The sequence below is a fragment of the Leptosomus discolor genome, chromosome 7 (assembly GCF_034619465.1).
Source record: "Leptosomus discolor isolate bLepDis1 chromosome 7, bLepDis1.hap2, whole genome shotgun sequence".
Taxonomy (NCBI): domain Eukaryota; kingdom Metazoa; phylum Chordata; class Aves; order Leptosomiformes; family Leptosomidae; genus Leptosomus; species Leptosomus discolor.
Window position 1 is genome coordinate 57987552 of NC_141397.1, and position 18545 is coordinate 58006096.

Consider the following 18545-nt stretch of genomic DNA (forward strand, 5'->3'; position numbering starts at 1 on the left):
ATCAGGCATGGCACTGCTTTAACTCTGAACTGTGGTGGAGATGCTTGTCTGGAAACCATGCTAACAGTCAAATCCACAATGCATGTCAGTTTGTTTTCCAGACTGCAGGCAATCTCGTTTGATTTTTTAGTAGGTATTAGGTCTGATGGTGCTCTCCTTATATTCAGTGAAAGGGGCACAAGTAATAGGTGTCTTGCTCAATGTCATGAACAATTATACAAATCAGTGAAGTCACTGGCTGCGTGCGCCATTTCCCTCACTGCATTAATTCTGGGTGCAGTGTTTCATTAAATACAAGAAAACAGACATTGACTGACTTTCCTAACTGCAGTTAGTCCTTCTTGCCCTTTATTTATAAACTGAATCCATACCAGAAATTTACGTAATCAATTCACTTAAAAAGTAGCAGTAACTGATACCTTTGCAAACTCACAAACAAGAATAATTTAGCCTCCAGAGAGGGGAAGGTGGTATTTCCCATTCTAAAGATGGAGGTTTGAAGCCCAAACGTTGCCTAGGGTCTCTCCTGTTACCTATGTAAGAGCTAGGAACAGAAGTCAGACCCCTGTAGTCCAGCCCAACCCTGTAACTGTAGGGCTATTCTCTAGTCTCTTATTCCTGCAAGCCATTACCTTACAGACATGATAAATAAACTGGTAGAAGTGTTTAGCATTGAATCTTTCTAGAGTATAATGATTCCATCGTCCCTTGGCAGCAAAAACATTACTCTTACGTCAGAGATGGGGAACCTGGGACACAGTGCTTTGTCCAGGCTTGTGGAACTGTTAGGATCAGAGTCCTACAGCTCTGGACTGTGGCCCCACGTCAGTCACAGAATCACAGAATAATAGGGGTTGGAAGGAACCTCTGGAGGTCATCTAGTTCAACACCCCTGCTAAAGCAGGCTCACCCAGAGCAGGTCGCACAGGATCGCATCCAGGCAGGTTTTGAATATCTCCAGAGCAGGTGATTCTACAACTTCCCTGGGCAGCCTGTTCCAGTGCTCTGCCACCCTCAGAGTAAAGAAGTTTTTCCTCATGTTCAGGTGAGGAACACCTCAGTCCTATGAACTATGTTCCCTGTCAGTGCCAGCTACTGTCAGTGAATTAAAGAATAGCTTAGTGGAAGAAGAAAATTAAGCAGTACTGACAAGGGAGACAAGATATGCTTTTCAATGAGATTTGAAAATTGAGACAGAGAGTTGATTAGGTTCGTATCACAGTGTGATCTAGAGATGCTAAACAACCAGCTCTCTGCAGCTACGCTGGTGGGAATATCGACCAGATGGAATTGCTCCTCCTGAAATGCAGTAACCCTTAGTACTGCAGTGCTGCTTGGAGGGGTTATTTTTCATGGGAGGAAAGAAACAAACCTTTCTTTATCTGACCCTCAAAGTCTTAGGGGAACCTGTATGCAATGACATGGTACTTAAATTTTCTGTGACTATTTTGCAAAGAAGACAGAGTCAAAGAAACGCATGGAGACATGGTGGAAGAGAGAAAGTTTATAGGTAACAATGCTACTATTATCAGTACCATGAACACATCTATACCATGAGGCCACGTCTATGTTGTGACGGGTTGAATGGCAGGAAAGACAACACTTGAGTCTGCTGAGCCCCACAGCGTGATTGCTTCTGTCCCTGGCACACGCTGGACCTTGGCTGTGGTTCAGATGTACGGGATGGAGGAGAGACCAGGAGGCAACGCAGGTGGCCTGCACTGCCTCTTCAGGTCCTGTGGCTGAATGATGCTGGGGCAGATCAACTGCACTCAGGATTCCCCCTTCCAGACAATTCTAGGGAATGTCAGATGACAATAGGGCAGAGTGATCTTGACTGTAGGCTAAGAACTACAATGAAGCTGACAAGTGGTAGAGGCACAGTGAAAGACAGACAAGGGTGTGCAAACACCCACACACCAAACTTGCAAGACACAAGATGGAGAGGGAGGATTATGAATGCTGAAACTTTGTGGAATACTGGTTTTCTAAGAACATCTGTCTTTGCTACGATGTTCCCTCTCCAATTACATTATTAATGCTTTGCTATGTGAAATCTAGTTCCAGCTGACTGACGTACATTGTGAATTGGTGTATCAGCCTGGTGAACTGAAGAGGAAGAAAAAAAAATCCCTCTTTCTGAAAACTGTCTTTAAAAAAATAATTAAACCCTATACAAAGCTGCCGCTATTAGTACGTCATTGCTTACAACTGTATTACCAAAAGGCAAGGGTACACTTCTGAGACAAGGTGATGAGGGTCTAGATGAGGTGGAGAGGCTAAGCTTGTTCCCTGTCCTACTGAAGGCCTGAGGACAGTGAAAGGCAGCGGTGGCAGCTGCTGCTCTGTAGTCACACATGTGTCTGCCTGCCAGTTCTGCCTGACTTAATGAGGCACCTGAAGTCCAGGAGGATCACCTCATGGTGAATCCTCCACAGTTCATATTAGGAGGTATCATCTGCAGCTCTGTTCCCCTCTACAGACTGCGCTGTCGCTCAGTAACGGCAATAAGAGAGCTAGTGGAGGTTTGCCTGCACCTTTCCAAACTGAAAAAGCATGTTTTGTTGGAATGGAAGATATTAGGGACTACTTACAAACATCTCAGCTTCTGAGGTTTATGGAAAAACTTCCAACAAGTGTCTTTGGTTGCAGAAAGGTCTCTCAAAGCAGCCAGCCTTTCTGGTGACCTGCTCTGCCTTTAGTGCTATAGTAATCCTGTTTCCCCCTGCAGATGATTATTCTGCAGGGAGCAGAAGGCTCCCTGCTCTGCCTGCCTGCTGCCAGAGGTGCTCCTGCTCATCAGGGTACAAGCATGGGCTCTGTGAGATGCTCTGTTTGGGGGACCTTGGGTGGCTGAGGGGGACATAGCGTGTGGAGTTGGAGGCAGTCAGGTACCAAAGGCTTTTTGGAAAATGAGCAGTACTTCTGGGTGACTGGGCCTCAAAAAGGAGCAGCAGAGAAGCAGGACTGAGGGGGAAAGGATCAGCATTGATTAAGCTGACAGTTCTGCTAATGTCACTGTGGACACAGCCACTTTCCTTTCCTTTGCCAGCAGCAACTTAAATAATAAGATGTAGAAGGAGAGGGAGGGAGTGTCAGCGCTGGGCTACTCACAGTGCTGTTGGCAGTATTTAGATGAGAAACTGGTGGTGTGATGGATGGCCACGATTCAAAGATACATAGTGATCAGTGCTCTGGAAATGCAGGCAGATTAAATAGGGCTGTGCCTGACTAGTCTGAAGGTGACTCTACCAAGATCCAGTTGTTGCTAATCGTTTTTTGTCCCCAACAAATGATATTTGTACTGAACTCAGCCGTGGGCGCAACAGTTCTTGCAAATACGTTGGCAGATGCTGCTTTCTCACTTTGGCATAGATCTGCATGCTGTGCTGCTCACCGGGCTCTAGGGTTCACAGGCAGAGAAGAGCTTGTTTGGTCCTGATCAGGGCGTGACAAGCAATGTTACACTTCCAGCCTTGACAGAGCTGAGTGGTCCAGTTGTCCTGTCTCCATGGCCCTGGTCCTGCACCCAGTGCCCCCACTGATTAGCCTTTGTACAGGCTGCTCAGAAATATGTACAGCTGCTTCCATCATTTCAGAAGGCTAGTTTGTTTTTTGTCACACCATGGTTTGAAGATAAACTCAGTTCTCAAACCCTATAGGAGCCTTTTTCCAAATTTTACCTTCCTTCTGGCAGTCAAGGGTGATCTATACAGCTCTGTCTAAGTACCTCTAACTTCACGACCTAGTGTAAGGCAGCATGTGACTGGCTGGTCTGGGAGGTATTTGAAAGCTGTTGTGAGATGGGAGAGTCTTTGTCACCTTCATAGACAACAGTGAGGGCTGGAATGAATACGTATAATCCCCAGGGAAAGAATGTGAACCATGGTGACTGCGCGCTGTACCTATATCAAGCCTGATGATTGAAACTAAAACTTTTACATCCGCTGTTTTAACCCAAACCCCCTCCTTTAGAGAAGGAGGTGGGGGAATGTAGAAATAGTGTCTAGACTGTCTGCTGCATTGTGTGCATTATCATCAGCACATGAAGTTGTACACTAAGAGTCCATAAGTGTTTTTAACAGTAGTTAAGGACAGTGTCCACCAAATCTTGTATTTCACACATCGGCTCTTAAGTCTTACGTTAGACTGCTGGACTTGGATTTAGGCCTCATTCCATCTATTTTCATGGACAGATTCAGAGTAAGTGAATGTTTCTGGTTTTATAAGCTTGATGTGTATTTTATATAGTTAGCTGTGATGGGCAACTCTGAGAAGAATCATTCGTATGAATACCCAGACATCATTATTTGGATCCCTATCTCCCTGGTCATTACGAAGAGGTGATCTTTTGACATCTTTCAAAACACCATGTCAAGCTATTTCCAAGGAGGTTTCTGCTTGGAAATGAGTATAAAGCTTTAGCTTTAATTTTGTAGGAGTTAAATTGCATGTTAATAACATCTCCAACACCGGACTTCACATATAGAACAGTATGAATATCTATCTCATGTTTCCAATTAGCCAGGGGCACTGTCTTTGCTGTCTGTTTCATCCAAGGACAAAAGTAATTCGTTAGGATACCAAATTGCCTTCCACTCTTGCAAATTAGCATTAGAGCATCACTATAGAAATAATCCATGCTATCTGGATTACGGCAATGAAATTGCTATAAATGAAAGCTGTTTTCTGAACTAATATTCAGAGAAGATGACAGACAGATATATACATGAGGGGCATTACTAAATAGATGTCAGTATGTATTTTTCTGAAAGAGGCTTTTTTCCTCCTGAAAGGGTAATGTACATCTATCTTGCAAGGAGTTTCCTTAGAGGGTTTAAATGAAGAGTGAAGCTTTAAGAACAAAGTAAAAATGGAAGAAGAAATATACTGCCATGGAAAGCTCAAAAATGGGGCACTTGGGGTTTCAGATAGTTATCATTAGTCCCCTCCTTCCCCGAGGGCATTCCTGTGTGACCATCAAAACGACACACACGCAGCTGTCTGGCAGTTTGCCACATCTCTAGGTTTGATGGACTTTGCTCTGGGGATGGCTAAACCTCCTGCTGTTCAGAATGGCAGTTTGTTTTCCTCGACAAACATGCTCAGATGTTTATCTGACCTATCTGAATCCACAAAAGCAGATTATAAATTGTTTCAAACGTTTTTTCAACACCTTTTCTTTACCAGAACCTGGAAACACAAGCAACCAACAAAACCTGAAAGCATGTCTTGCTTGAGCACTGCTTTACTATTAGAGATTAGGATGAACAGCTGTACCAGGGGCTTGCTAAGATTGCTGCTGTACTCATGACTTAACAAAACATGTAATAAGGTGCACCTTATTAATATGGGAGGCAGGTAAACATGGGCATGTGTGTGTCTGGCTTGGTGATAAGACCGTAAAGCTCACATATGCCCCCAGCACTGCACAAAGCAGTCACTAGCCGGTTCCCTGGAGCAGTACAGCTCATGCAGTTACATGGCACAAGCATACACTTTGAATGGGTAAAAGAAAGCAAAGGGTGAGTCAGAAATATACTCCAAGAGGCAAAGTGAACTCTTGAAAGTGAGCAGGAGCTCAGTGATACAACTGAGGGTACGATGGAGGAGTATCAGCCACGGGCTGGCAAGGGCTCCCGGGAAGGTGGTTTGTTTCTGTGTGCATGGCTGAGCCACCAGTGCCTGAAACAGTTTGCTTCTGATCACCTCATCAGCTTGGGCAATCTCTAAATCAAGAGATGTAAAGCACTGAAAAACAGTTCAATAATAACTGACAAAATATAAGCATTGATTTTGAAAATGCTGCATAGGTATGATAAAAGAGCAGGGATGTGATGGATGACAGAGAACTGTATGAACCACTCGTTTGGCTTTGTTCGGTGCTGAGTAAATGATGAGAGACAGAGAAAGTGAGAGAAAAGGATCTTCCAATAGCACCATGAATCTTAACAGTGTAAGACACACTCAGACCACGTAACATATTTCAGAGCCTCCCTTCCCATCCTGTGCAGCAGCACAATGATACAGGGATGGTTACTGAGACAATATCTGATGCCCGCAGACAAAATGTTTATATGCTTTTATAAAAACAGTGAGCTGGAAGTTCGGCTCATGAGTGCAAACTGGGAAAGAGGACAGATCTTTCCAAAGCTACTGCCAATCCCCTTACACGGACATGATTTGACTCCTGCACGCACTTGAGAGGGACCCATGACTCGGGAATCTGAACTGAATTGTATTCACAGGTTTTGATTAATTCTGACCCCTAGGCTCCAAAAATAAGAGCCTTTCAAAAAATTTATTTTAAAAAGAGACCAGGGGTTGATTTTAAAAAAGCAACAACAAACCAACCCCTCTGAAATAATGGGAGCAGCTGTACATATTTCTTAGCAGTGAAAGAACTAAAATGCAGGTATTTTCTGACTCAGATAAATCTTAAGTTTATCATGTATACAATCGAGACTGTAAATTGGAGAAAGACTGCTGCAAGAAGATGAAAGTTCCCTTGCCAGATGAGGACTTGGCTCTTCTTGCTCAAATGCACATATTTTCAAGATTATTTGCTTTGTGATAGACAGCTCTAAATCCATGACTTTCAATCTCTTAACAAAACTCCTGAGTATATTGAATGCATGTGCAACAGACTGGATTCAAGAAAACTGAAACCTGTTGTATGTCTGCCAAAAAGAACAGCACATCTGCAAAAAGGAATACCAAACTGGGATGCCTAATGCACTCAGGGCAGGAGCACAGGAATCTCAGAGTACCTGAAGCAGAGGCAGCATGACCTGCACTTGCAGAACTATGGCAAATATGTCCCCAAAATGTCTCGCTATTCAGTTAGTGCGTTGGAAAATATTTAACATTTTGGCTCTTCAGTTATTTAGCTGAACAATGTATGTGGGTTTGAGGCTAGGTATTGCAGCAGCATGAAATTCAGTCTGGTAAGCTGGGTGAAAACAGAAGCTGTGGTGTGATGGGAAGATGTTGAAGCCCTCCTGATCTACCTGGTTTGAAGCTGGAGCCTCTGACTGTGGTGTAGCTACATGCCAGAATAGACTGAAAGGCTATGGGTAGTCCTCTGTAGAAGGGCAGACATCAACTTTGTGGTGGTTTTGTGGTATTCACTTGGCCCTCACTCAAGCAGGGCACTAGAGCGCTAGTTTTGCAAGATGTAATTTACTCAGAGGTTCAAGCTTTGTTCTGAATTTCCATCTGATTCAGATTTTTAAATCAAATACCTAAAATACAAATCAAACCCTTCATATTTCTGGTGGTACAGAATTTAGACACAGAAGAAAATACTAAAAAAACCCGAGCAACCAAACCTTCAGTCTGGGTTCATCTGAAATTTTGTCTCCTGAGTTTGCAGAGCTGGTAGCCAAGATGAAATCAGAGGGTAGTACTGCTCCAACTTGAAGCAAGGCTTTGAGGAGGAGAAGGTGCACAGGCTGCGGTCTGCACGTCCCTGGGACAGAGTAGGGAAAGTAGGGCCCTAAGTGTGTGTCAGGGGTACAGGGAAATCAACCAGGCTTGGACAAACTAAATCCCTGCTTTATGGCTTAATCTTTCTGCTGAGGGGCAGCTTTCGAAAGGAGCCGTTCCCCTCCCACTGAAGTCAGCGGGACCTGCTGCTGCAACTGATTTCACCCAGTGCAGGTGAGAGCAGAACTGATGGCATTACCTCTCCGGCATGGCAAGGCCTTTGCTCTTTTCCCAGTGCTACCAGTTACACAGAGACAAGTGCTGCATCATTTCCAAACGACCTCCATGCTTGAAACTGGTGAGCTCAGTAGACTGCAAACAGGCAGGGCCACGATATAGTCAGGAATTCAGGGTTAACTGCATTAACCTGGGTCGTGCTTGAACATGCTGGTATCAGCCTTTCATAAGAGATTGAAGTTCTCAGGGCTTAGCTGGCGATAAGGTCAGAAATTGACATTTTTTATTCTAGTTTGCAGAACTTCTGCTTCCAAACATCCAGATGAAGTCAATACAGGAAAGATGGGGAGGGACCCTTTATCAGGGAGCATAGTGACAGGATGAGGGGTAACAGTTTCAAACTGAAAGCAGGTAGATTTAGATTAGATATTAGGAAGAAATTCTTCACTGTGAAGGTGGTGAGACACTGGAGCAGGTTGCCCAGAGAAGCTGTGGCTGCCCCCTCCCTGGCAGTGCTCAAGGCCAGGCTGGATGGGACTTGGAGCAACTTGGTCTAGTGGAAGGTGTCCCTGTCCATGGCTGGGGGGTTGGAACTGGATGATCTTTAAGGCCCCTTCCAACCCAAACTTTCTATGACAGACTAATTAATGTAGGCAAATGGGTGTTTTCTAAAAAGCTGTAAAATGGTTGGTGTTTGCATGCAGAACTTTTCTTCTGCTGATAAAGATTTCAGCTTCTCAGATATCTTAAAAGACAGACAAAGACCGGCTGTGCATGTAGCCTCTTAGCTTTCCTCCAGAGCTGGATGACTGCTCATAAAATGAAAGCGAACACTCCAAACTGGCCTCATCTAAGGCATCCTGCATCGCTTCTGTTATTTGTTGACTAATACAGGGCCAGCTGTCTAGTTTGTGAAGCAGAAGCATTAAATTAGAGAAATCATAGAAAATGCAGACTGGGAGGCCCCTTAAAGGTCTTCTGGTCCATATGCTGCCCATGGCAGGTTCAGTTTTACCTGCACCACTTCTCTCTAGTTTGTCTAACCTGTTTTCCAAAATCATCAGTGACAGAGATTCCAGAGTTAACCAGCATTAGGTAAAAAGTAAAAGATGTTCTTCATGAAGAATACAACTGTTCAGCCAGTAGCTTCTCTCTATGAGGTTAATCTGATATACAACACATCCACTGGGTGGTTAACTAATGCTTCAAGAAAATAACGTTGATCCTTTGGTGTCATGCAAATCTCAGCACTGCAAAATGGGAGACTTCCTAACTTTTGCCTGTAAGGTTGTTATTGGTAATGCACATAGATGAATTTTGGCTAGATGGGATTTTTGGTCTAAGGTACTTATGCAGTTGCTGTTAAGACCTTAACTGTAACAACTGTGATTAGCCTACAGTTCTCCAAGAGAGGCTGCACTGTGACAGGGATGGGAGCGTTTGCTTCCAACACACATAGGCCAGACAGCGCACATCCTAGCAGAAGACACTGCTGTCCCACTGGCCGCTTGCTTTAATTAACATCCTGGGGCTGTTTAGTCTGTACAGTGATGAATCATGGCCATAACCCTTTATACATCTGCACTCTTTTGAGCTGTCCTCAGCCCCTCCCAACATATACATCTTACAGGAAAGTTACTGTATTGCTTTCATGCTTCTTTCACCGTTTTGCAATTTCTCAGGCACATACTAAGAAGCTCTCGTGTAGTGCCCTAGTAGTAATTTCATTGAGACTACTCACCTCTTTCTTTGCCTACCCAAGGCGTAAGGTAAAACGGACTGAACTCTTGTGTTTGGTGCAGCCTCCTCTTCTTTTCCTTCTACTTTCATCCTTGAGCACATTTTTTATGGAGGGGGTCAAAGTGCCTCCCAAAAGGGTGCCCCCTCGCCCCCCCGCTCAGTGCTGCAGTCATTAGGAGAAGGTTGCCACGTGTTCCTCAGCGAGCCTCTTCCACACTTCAGGCCCACTTACTTCTCCCCAGCACCTACTGGTAATGGCACCAAATCTCTTCCTGCAACCTAGCATCCTACCAGTGCTATCAAGCTCGCATCCTCATAGTGTTCAAACTAGTCAGTGCTAGAATAACAGAAATATGTAAGCTTACCATCAGAGAATTATGGATTCTTTCTTTTTAATATCAGATGTCCACATCTTAAGCCCAGTCAAATTAGCTAAACTCCTAAACACTCTTGTAGGGACTGCAAGTGGGTAGAAAGGAAGAGTATTTGTAAATGTATGAGATAAAACAGTAGGAAGTGGTTTTCACAGAAGAGGCAATTCAGAGCTAATCCAAGGCTCTGTTGCATGGCACTGTTTCTGAATACCCTCTTATTCACTGATGAAGAGCAAGTGACTCTGGATGTTATCATTTATGCAGTTTCTGTATTGTATTATTTATAATATGTTTTAAATATTTTTCTAAAACTGTGTACTTCACGAGAAGATGGAGGACAAACCAGCAATGGAAAGGAGCAATTGTAAACTAGTTAATAGGCCTGACTGTCACTTTTACTCAGCCTGTATGTGTAAAGTTGTTTTAAAGTATCTTTAAGGAAAATGAGAGTCAACCCTCTTGAACTTACGCTGTGTTATACAGTCTGCACAAAGCTTGTATTCCTCTCTTCAGTTCATGGAATATAAATCACAGAATATTAAAATTTTTAAAAATGACTCTGAATCTGCTTTGCTTAACACTGGGAAAATCCATTATTTCAGCGACAGAGAGTAACAGCATAAAACTTTTTTATCCACATCAGGTTCTGCAGGTTTTACCATGAATTCCTAACTTACCAGTAGCTCTGTACATCAGGTATACTTTCTTTATAGCCTCATATTCCAGTATTTTCCTAGCCTGAAGCTTCCTAATTTGCAAGATATAGCCTGATGTTGACCATACAAAACAATGGCTTCTCTGGCAGATCAAAACTCCATGGGCCCAGCAGAGTGGACACATGTATTTTACTTGCTTCCTAACTCAGGACTCCTAGTATTTCACCTTTCAGCCTCACTTAAGAAGCACTAAAATTAGAGAAGGATGCAAGTAAAAGATTTGAGGCTTTGAGAGGTTGCACTGAAGTCTGGGTGTTTGTTGTTTGTTTGTTTTTTGCTGGGTTTTTTAGGGGCTTTTTTTGAACCAAAAAAGTATCCAAAGTACTTGAATGTGGTGGAATTAGAGACAATGCCGAATTGCTGGCCTACCACTTGTTATCTTTTTCTCCCTATCACAGATCCTCCTGTTTGGTAATTGCTCTTGTTTGAGTAGATTTGGTTGAGTGCAGCTTTTGTCTAGGTATTTTAAACCCATTCCAGAATCAGGCCCCAAAGAGAGAGCCGAGGAGGAAGAAATTAAGAGCAGAAATTTCTTGGGGCAGAGAAATTGAGCTAAAATCCTACTCTCGCACTCAGAACTTTCACAGATGCTTTTTAATGTCTGCACACATGTATCCAAAAGAACAAAATAGCTATCAGAGGGTTACCTTTGCCAGTATTTCTGCACAAATCATCAGAAGTTTTGGATATGCAAGAAACACTGGACATTTTTACCACTTTTTTAAACATCACAGTATCATCAGAAATAAACAGATTACTGTTAGTTTCAACATAGCTTCATACTGTCCAGAAATTAGGTTGCAGAAAAACCTTTTAGGTAAAAGCAGAAATGTCATTAAGAAACAACAACTAAAACACTTTCTTTGTTAAGCATAATTAGCAGTTCAAAGACACTTGCCTTTCAAAATCTCTGCTTTGATTCCTGTCAGATGCAGAGGCAGAGAGATATGACATGACATTCATCAACTAACTCTCAACATAAAAAGATATGATGATTTTTCTCTAATTGAGGGGATTGGAAAGCAAACGTTTTTTTTTTTTTTTAGATGAGCTTGAGAAATAATTTAAATGTCTGCCAAATATCCAGCAGCAGTTAGTGAAAAACTGGATGAAAGATTTTCAAATTCAGTTTTTGCCCATTCCCAATGTTTTTCTTTTGAAAGTATTTTATGTTCTGACATTTCAGATGTTACTTATAGGAATATTTTTTCTCTGTTTTAAATATATTTCCTGTTCAAATTTGCCTGCTGATTTCATTATGTGATTCTGACAGCTTTCTTTGGGACCAGTCAGCTCTTCTGCAGTGTATTTCAGTTGAGTGGTTTCAAAGTGGTTTTATTTTATTTTTGATCTTCCTGTCACTATTGAGGATTATGCTGGGCTTTTTTTTTTTCCTAGTTCGATGCTCTAGTGTTTCCTTCTCTTTATTCTCCACTGACTCCCAGCATATTTTTATTTTACAGGTGGATATTGTTTTGTGTACTCTTCTTTGAGCACTATTTTTCTTAGCCTCTGGATTCTACAATTAGCACGCTTCTGCCTTTTTATTTTAGAAATCCAGCTAGAATAACTCAGGAGCAGAGGGACTTATAAGTATGAATTGCTCACAGCAGAAATTCAAGGTCTGTGCTGTAGCTGAGAGTTCACAAGAGAAGGGGTGACTGGTCCTATTTCACCTCGAACACCTCCATGTGGCTTTGATGACTGCAGCAGGTTACTTCCATGTGTCTAAAACCTGCCCCTTCAGATTTTACACAGGTTGTGGGCAGAATTTCAGGCTGTGCAAAAAGAGAAACTGAAAAGCCAGTAGAAATACTCACTGGCATAAGTGACTTTAAGGCTGTGAAAATAACTATATAGGTAAATAATGATCCTATATCGCAGTTTCTTTGTCTGTATCAGTGGTTCAAGGTTATAAACAAAACCTAGGCCTGTCTTCTGGGTTTGTTCCTGACACAGGACCTTCTCTCTCTTCCCTTGTTTCTCTCAGTGCAGTGTATGAAAAGCAAACATCTGCAGAAAGAAGCATACTGGAGGCCTTGGTGGAAGAGGAAGGATGTACTTTGGAAAAGCAATGTTCAAAGGAGGCATAGCTGCTGCTTTGCGCATAGTGACTCAGCTCTCTCGGCATAGATTTGCCAACATAAATGCAGTTTAACTCAGTGTTTCCATGAAACCGATGAACTTACAGTCACACTTTGAGGTCTGGTACTGCCATGTAAAAACTTCCATCAACTTTAGTGAACTTTTTGCTAAGGAAAAGGATTAATGAAGCCAGCACATTTGGTTTATTATCTGTGCTATGCTGCTATGTAAGTAAGAGCAAGACACTTGCAAGCACTGTATGAACACACAGTCAGGGAAGGTCCCTGCCCCAGGGAGCTTTGGGTCTACATGTGAGACAAGGTCAGGCAGGAGGAGAATGGGAGAAGTCAGAGGTAATGTGACCAACAGAAGGATAATTCATGTATGCCCAGTTCAAGGTTATCTAACACCCTTGCAGAGCTAACATCCTCTTGTAAGTTACGTATCCTTCATGCACCAAAATGCAACTCCACTTTCTGGTACTTCACAACATAAGGGAGCATACTGTCTTGTCTATGTGAACAGAAGAAGAAACTAATCTAAAAAGTTTGATTCTACAAAATATTTTGGGAAAATGTTCATTCTATTTCATATATGAACTAACGTTATGGTCTCTGACCTGCAATTGTTTGCTACGCATATTTTCCTAGAAAACTTCTAAATAGACATAAGATTGAATGATGAGCAATCAGTAAATAATAATGATTTCTTTTCTGGCAGTTAAGTCTGGAAACCTGGCTCTAAAAACCATGATAATGCAGTTGGAGACCAAAACCATACCGCAGGTGTGCATGCAAAACTAATGTAACTTAAGGTTTGATATTAGAAGTATTCATTGAACAGTACAGAAAAAACCTCAACTTCAGTAAATTTCAAGATGCTTAAAAGATAATTTAGAAAACAGAAAGAAGGGATATCAAGAATATTTAGTTTTTTATTGCCTGCTTTTGATGCACATGTGGAGTCTTGTTTGGACATACACCCCTTTCTTCTCTAAAATGAAATGTTTGCTGCCTTTGTACAATACAACAAACAAGACTAATTTTTATCCACCTAACTGCCAGATATGACACCCTATGAGTAAAAGATCTGCATGTCATCAAATCCTGTACTGAGTGTTTTTCCTTTAAAGACACAATTTTCAATTTATCTCCAAGTCCAGCTTAGTTCTAAGTATCTTTTTTATGCTGGTACCACTAAATTGTATCAACATTATAGGATTATGAAGTGGGATTACTTGCCCTGTCAACTCTGGCTTCACATCGATACTTCCAGGAGAGCAGGTGCTATACTTTTTTAGTTACAGAGATTCATTGTGCATCCAGAAACTGCCCTCTGCACCCTGCTTTTATAATAGGATTCAATACAGCTGAGCAAATAGAACCTCTGTAATATATATGAAATACAGGAAGATAATAGGAGCAGGATAAACTCTCTGATTAGGTATAGTGTGCACAGTGAATCAGGAATACAAAGATGTTTTGCAAGATGAGGAAAAAGGAGGAGGGAAAATGTGTTTAAGGTCTGCCATGAAGGCCCAGGAAACCCTGCTTAAAGGATTTCTGTCCTGACCAACTCTGTAATCCCCACCAAGGGCCTGAACGCAATTACAACTTTAGTATATTTCCACTCCAGACTTTAGTTAAATTCTTAACATTGCAGTCAAATAGGGGGTGGGAAGACCAAAAAAAATCCAACACACTAGTTGTTAGTAACTTCCAAATAAAGAACTGACAGCAATTCCCCAGCCCAACAGCTTAATCCATTTGTTTCTACTTACCTCCATTTGTCTCTTGGATATTTAAAGCAAAGGCTCATTTTGTCCTGCAGATTCGGTGCTGCTGCTCAGTATTATCTTGCTCGATCATAAAAAGGCTCCTGACCAAAAGGAAGAGGAAGGCAGTACGTAAAACAAACACAGAAGCCCAAGAGGAAAGCTACACCCTAAAGACCTGCACTAATAGCAACTGCGAGACAGGGAAAGAGAGAACACTCCCAGTTACTAACTTTTTCCACTGATACATCTGTTACAAAACAATTTTGCTGCAAACTTCTCTTCCTTCTTGCAAGCAATGCTTTGCTGTATAAGTAAACCTCAGATAAACTACATGACGAGTGTGGGGTTTGTGGGGTTTTTTTTGGACCAAGTAAGCAAATTAGTGAAATATAAACTAGAAGCTCAGCTGACTGCTTTAAAAGTATAGTGCTAGACAGTAATTATCACAAGGTACATTTGTCCATACTTCAGAATTTTTTAATTCAAAAGTCTTCAATGGAAGCAGAGTCATATTTGAAATAACCACCTATGGGACTTTCTGGCCAGAAAGCCTTAGTGCAGCAGAGGTGAATGTTTAGATGATTAATAACTTAATTTTTTAAGAGCTTGATGGGCAGACAGGGAAAATATGCTAAACTGTCCTTGCCTCAGAGGGATTTTTAGTGCCAAAAAAGAACTGCATTGAGAAGGAGAGCGCATGATTTCACCTCTAAAGACTTTAAGGCTAGAGGGATGTTCAGAAGGGCAAAGTGGGATTTACTGCAGCAGCAGAAGCTGCTGGCCCCAGCTGTGTTTTCACACCCTTGCCTCAGTGGATTTAGGCTTCTTCAAGCTCCAGGGCTGTTCCTTGGTGTAGGTCACAGGGTAGCTATGCATGTGAGCCCACAAAGCCTGTATGGAAACATTTTTCATTGACATTTAGTATGTGGCTTAGAACAAATAACAAACAGTTTGGTTTGAATTAAAAAGTTTTGACAGCCACATTTTGCCAAATGTTAGTCAGAAAGGAAAACGGATAGATGTGTCATGTTTGAAAATTCCCAAGGTGTAGTACACTTATTTGTTTTCAAAAAGTTAGGATCAGATTCTCCCCTTGCCTCAGGATAAATCTGGAACTACTTCACAGAGGCTAACAGAAATGAAGGTCGTTCCATTTACCAGGGTAAATGAAATCTGCCTTGAGCCCACAGCCAGAAAACGCTGTATCCAGTAGCAGAGGTGTGAAAGAACTGCTGCAGACAGTAAGGCTGACAGTGGTCCCATTAAGGCGAATATTATTCCCTACCTCACCTTCACTCTCCCTGTGACATCTTGCTGTTGCAGTTTTCCATCTCCACATGACGAGGTGATGGACTTTTTAAAAGTTAGTTAAGGAGACATACAGATCATGTATAAAAGCGCTAAGTCAGCTCATGGGAGAAAGGTGTCTTCTGGTTCCCACCTGGGATATTCAAAGAGACCCAAAGGCATTGGGTTCCCAAATCCCCTTGGAAACAACAGAGAAGGTGTGCTTGTATCCTTGGTGCTCCTTGAAGACTGCAGTCAGCATCTCCTCCAAGTCTTGTTTTCTGAAGGAGTTTTCCTATGTGTGTTCCTCTCAGTTAGTAGCAAACCAGAAAGCCTTTCCACCCAGAGTGCCAAACAACGGTCATTCAGTAAGTGACGGCTTTGGGATGCAAGCCAGGAGAGGCAGAAGTGTCCCCAGCCCACTCCCAGCCCCGATTTACCTGCTCCCTTTAAGCTGAGAACTGTTTACTGGGCAGGAGTAACCCCCCCCAGTCAGAAGGCAAAGTTGGATGCGTGTCTGCTCTCCAACACAGTGTGGCCCCATGCAAACCCTAAAACATCTGGCCAAGGTTTTAAGACTGAGGTCTTAAAACATTGTGCAGAGTGAGAACCGGTTTCAGAGGGACAGGACAATCGATTCACACTGCTAAGTCCTTATGTATAAAACCAGACCTTTAAAAGAACATAGGAGTGACCCCTTTTTTTTAAAGAGTCTTTTTGGATTATTCATTTATGAGTGCTCCTTTTGGTCCAGCACAACATGGAGTTGCATGGCAGCGTGCTTTCCCCCCGCCTTTATCATTTCCTTTCAGAAAAAGCATCTGACAATCATAGAATCGTAGAATGTCTTGGGTTGGAAGGGACCTCTAAAAGTCATCTCGTCTAGCTGTGGCTGGTTAAAAGCTTGACACACCAACTCTGAATAATTGAGCCAGGTTAATGGTAGAACACCATTTACATATCTCTCAATTACTTTTAATGAGCCTGGCTGGTACAGGTCCTTAGAGTAATTGCCAGCTACGGATTTGTTTGGTTCTGTATTTTCTTGCTGTTCACAGAGCTGGTCACCTCACGAACGAAAATCAGTGGAGTAATTCCAGCACAATTATATTTAAGCTACTGGTTTGCAAAGGGCCTTTATGTAGCTTGAAGCAGAATATTTTCTTCTTCATTATTAATGCAGCATTCCCAGCAGCATAGGTAACTTCATCATGATTACCAAACCCTGCTATACATGCAAGCAAGGGCATGGTTTATAGTCAATCCAGAGGTTAGTTACTACCAGAAACAGTGAAATTGTCCTGTTCTCCCCTCTCCATATCATTCTGTACATTAATTTTATTAATCCTTTAGCATAATCTATATTTAGCTGTTGTAATTAATTACAATTAGTTATATAATTATATACATCTTATTCTGTACATACCCTCTTTTGCATTGCTGCTTTCCTGCACAGGTGGTGATCTGGTTCAGGGAGCTAAACGGGCAGTAAGGTAACTCTACAGACAGGAAGTGAACTGTTTTCTGCCCGTTTAACTCCCTGAACCAGGTCTCTAAGAAGGTAGATAGCATCGGTGGTGGCACAAGGCAAGTGGTACAAATGGGTGGCTCAGGACATTATGTATGGGAGCCAGATGAATTCCTTTGATTGTACTGTTGTCAAACTGTGCTAGATTGGTTTAACCTGGAAGGTTTGGGGATCAACAGGTGCTGTAATTTGACAGCATCGGGAGTTTAACTATTCTTGAGTTATTTGTAGCTAATCTATAAGAGGCAAAGATGACACATTTCACTGAAAACAGCCTGAACTCTGCTACTCCACATCATCTCAAACAAATCACAGGAAGAAAGAGAGAGGCCCTGCAGACAGCTGACTGCCAAGGCAATGGTTTTGCCCTCCTGGCGATGACCTGACAGTGGGGGGTGCAAGACTCGACAGCTTAAGACTTGACAGAGCAGTGCAGTGCCTGCTGGTGGATGGGCACGTTGCCACCCAGCCAAAAGAGAACGGGTTACTTCACTGCTGCATGAAGACATCATCACTGCGATTTAACACCAAGGTGAACTAGAAGGACATCTAGCTGGCTGCTGACTCAGTAGTGTAGTTGTAGGGCACCCAACCACTGCTCCCGCTGGCTATTCCACACTGTGCCTGAACAGCAGGAGCCGTGGTGGAAAGCTGGTCACAGCTGGTAGGGTGCTCAGAAGGATAAGGGCGCTGGGAGTCCCTGCTCTGCAGCCTGCACGTGCTGCTAGCGCACTGGCACAATGGGTGCAGTTTTATGGCTGTTGGCCTTACGGCAGGGCAGTTCAGCGGAGTTAAGGACAGCTCTAGGCCAGCACTGCTCCAGTCAGGCTTTAATTCTTCAAGACAACGTCATTACTGATTTTCTGCGCCTGTCTCACCGATACGTTTTGCTGATCAACTTAGTCACTGAGTGTGGCCCTTTGCACACCAGGGAGCTGTTACAGTGGGAAACCGATTTCTCTGTGAAGCTTTAAATAAGATTTGTTTTCTCTCTCACTTTTTTTTTTTTTTTTTTCATTTGGAAGAAGCTCTCTGCTGACATGTCGACATGTTTTTCTTCCATCTGTATGTGTTTATCCTTGAATTAGAGCACCTCAGGAGCTGGAGAAGAGGAAAACAGTTTTAGTCCACCTCATTTATCTAGAAGGTCAAACACAAGATGGGCCCAAACTATTATATATTTTCCAGAGTTAATGTTCCAGTTGATATGTCACTTCTAATATTTTGCATAGAAGAGCTTTTTAGCTCAATAGATCTCTTTCTCTTTGAAGGAGGTTTGTGATAGCCTTTGTCTCGCTACTCTTCTGGGAACTATAATGCCATTCTGCCACCCTCGTTCATCTGTGCCATATTGACGCTTTCCCTTTCAAAAA